Here is a 3,324-nt window from a genome sequence, read left to right as displayed (position 1 = left end):
TTATAGGGTAATACGCCCGCGCGCGATCCAAAAGCGGGGAACACATAGGTTTGTCGCGTCAAAGGGATCTGTTGCCGAGTGATCTCCTTCTCAATAATACCTCCATGGTTTTAACAAGGTAATTCAACAAAAGGACGCACATCTCGGGACATAGATGTGTATAAGAGACAGATCTCTATGGTATAAGTGCATGTCGTTGGCAAGTTGTTGCTAACGAAAAAATGTGAATTATAGGGTAATACGCCCGCGCGCGATCCAAAAGCGGGGAACACATAGGTTTGTCGCGTCAAAGGGATCTGTTGCCGAGTGATCTCCTTCTCAATAATACCTCCATGGTCATACGACCATCGCACGACGAATCCAACTCTGCTCCCAGTGAGCGATAGACGACGTGACGCCGTCTGCTGACTGTCTGTGGCAGCCTGAACGGATCGTCATTAAATCGATCCGTTGCGCGAGCGTCGTCGCGTTGCGTTCTCCATAGAATCGCGCGTCGCGTTGCGTTCTCCATAGAATCGCGTCGGCCGACGACCGTCGGGCGTAGTGAGTGCCCGGCTTAAAACAGCCGAACACGAACAATACACATCTAATGAAACTGAAAGTTATTAAAGTCTATCTCTATATCTCGTTATATATTATATATCTTATTTTGTTATCTAATGAACAAGAAGCAGTATCGCTTTCAAAAATCAAACAAGTATATTTAGTCTATGAAATTACGTGAAAATACTATATAATCTCAGAAGTGTATACTCTCTACGGATATGAATATTTCAAATCCGAATAAAGAACAATTTAATCAATTCTCCAATCTGTTATTGGAACTGTCTTTCCAAAATACATTAAAATTGGCATTTTCTCGTATAATTTCTTGTGGAATTTTAATAGGTCTATATATCGAATTTCTAAAAATATATCCTTGTTGAGCCACCCAAAGAATTTTCCAGGGTCTGAAATCTGCATGCAATTACTAAATTATGTGAAAATATTTTTGCAATTAATAGTAGAATCATTTTCATGAGATCCGTGACTAATTTTAGGATACCTTTGTTTCTCGATGGATTTGGCAAGATGGACCAGTTTAGATAAAATATAGCTCCTATATACATCCCAGATATTGGGGGAAAGCCCCGTTTGGGGGCGTTTTTCAAAATGGCCGCCTGTTGATTTGGACGCTTGTATCTCGATAACCACTGGTCAGAGAGACTTGATTTTGGTCTCAAATTGTTCACAATATGCATATTCCTATTTGTTATACAACTTTTTATCAAAAAATGGCGGGAAATGCGGTTTTTGAAAGTTTGACCTTTGACCTTGTAACGTCATATCTCAGTAACTACTGGTCATAGAGACTCACAATTGATTGCAAATTGTTCAGGAGATTCATGTTTATATTCTTCCTAATGAAAAAAATATTCAAACGGTACATTCTGACCTTTGACCTATTGTAGGGTCATTCCATGTCAAATCAACCAGATTAAAAAGAAATTCCTGTATGACCGTCTCAGATTTTGATGAAACTTCATAAAAATTATCCACTGTATGAAAAAAACCAAAAAAAAAAAAAAATTAGCCTCATAGGATATGTAGTTTTCGAGATATTGACTCCTCAAATCAAAAATATGGGGCGTGGTTCTTCAAGATGTGCAAACACAATTTACTTCAAATTTGGAAGCTTATAACAGGAGATTGGTAATAGCTATCAGAGTCAAACTTGGTATTCTAACATAGTTGTCGCTATATTTCACAAATATCGCCTTAGATTAACAGTTATCCCTTCCCTTTTGAAGTTATCTGCACTCAAATTAGCCGCTTTGTTTAACGATGCAAATTTTTTTGTGATTTTCAAGGTCACCTTGCTTCCATTTGAATGGGTATATACCCCTCATATTACAGGTGTATTTTCTAAGTGTAGTTGTCTCTAGCCATATGCAAGCGCAGGCTGATCAAATCAATTAAAATTGAATGGCATATATTCAAAGTTGGGACCAGATCTATAAAAGTGAAAAATGCCTATGTTTCTCTACAACAGACGTCTTGTGGAAAGTTAAAATCTTTTCTTAAATTTACCCCAGTTAATCAGATATAATAGATCTACCTATAAACCAAATTTCAGGTTTGGTACTCAGCTCCTTCATGGTTAGATACTATGTTGAAAACTACACAATAACATAATCGGAAATCACGAAAGTTTTTAAGAGTTGGGTCATTCTATGCCAACTCAACAAATGCATTACACCAGGGTCATAAATTTCTAAATTTTGTTTTGGACACTGTCTCAGTGATATAGATATCTATGTGAACTGAAAACCTGAAATTTTGAGACTTGCCAATTCATTTGTTTTCCTGTAGCGGCAGTTTGAGGTTAAGGGGGCGTGGCCTCTCAACAAATGCATTACAACATTACAGGTCATAGATTTTTAATTTTTTGCACCCTCCGGCCTTGTGAATAGAAAAACCTGACGTTTTGAGACTCAAAATCCCTTTTCGTTTTCCCGTAGCGGCAATTCGACGTAAAGGGGGTGTGCCTCAAATTAACTTTGATTTTCGTATGCTATTATCATCATACAACCACTTTAACCTTTTGTGGTGTAGGACACCTTTTACTGCTGATTCCAAATCCTTAAAAACATGTTTTTAACACATTATCAACAATAATACCCTACTTTTATATAAATATTTTGCTTTAATTTTCTAAATCTATGTCATGTAGACCCACTAAATTTTCTATGAATTTCAGATTTATTTATCTAAAGTTATTTCTGGTTTAATTCTTAATGTGCAACTTCAACCTGGGTAATAATAACCTCATCAAATTTGTATTGTGGGTGACGGCCCTTATTATTAGTAAGTCATAGTACATGGCAATTGGGACATCACATACATCATTTTTTGTGGCCAATATATGGTAAATTATTTCCTGGAAACTTTCTATTCTGTTTCATGAATATATTCATGTTCGATTCATGAATAGAAACTTCTTAGAATTCGTATTATATTCATATTTATTTGGGCCACGCCCCCTTAACTTCAAACTACCGCTACAGGAAAGTGAACGAATTGGAGAGTCTCAAAATTTCAGGTTTTCAGTTCACATATATATCTATATCACTGAGTCAGTGTGACAAAAAATAAGAAAAAAATCTATGACCCATGGTCATGGTGTAATGCATTTGTGTGTTTGGCATGGAATGACCCAACTCTTAAAATTGTTTGTGATTTCCTATTACGTTGAAATATGTGTAGTTTTCAACATAGTATTTATAGATGTGTATAAGAGACAGGTACACAAAACCTATGAAATCGGAGGGTTTATTAACAGTC

The 3,324-nt window shown here is 36.3% G+C and overlaps 1 protein-coding gene across 1 annotated transcript in view; it reads right to left on the bottom strand.

Annotated features, from left to right (window-relative positions):
• LOC117107987 (free fatty acid receptor 3-like) overlaps positions 1-3,324 on the bottom strand; it is a 6,994-nt gene that overhangs the window by 1,545 nt on the left and 2,125 nt on the right. The gene's annotated exons all lie outside the window — the stretch shown is intronic.

Source organism: Anneissia japonica, unplaced genomic scaffold (genome assembly GCF_011630105.1).
Source record: "Anneissia japonica isolate Jap-2015-1 unplaced genomic scaffold, ASM1163010v1 scaffold287960_len3192837_cov198, whole genome shotgun sequence".
In the NCBI taxonomy this organism is placed as follows: Eukaryota; Metazoa; Echinodermata; class Crinoidea; order Comatulida; family Comatulidae; genus Anneissia; species Anneissia japonica.
Note: the sequence above shows the minus strand (reverse complement) of the source record. Positions and strands in the feature narration are given on the sequence as shown.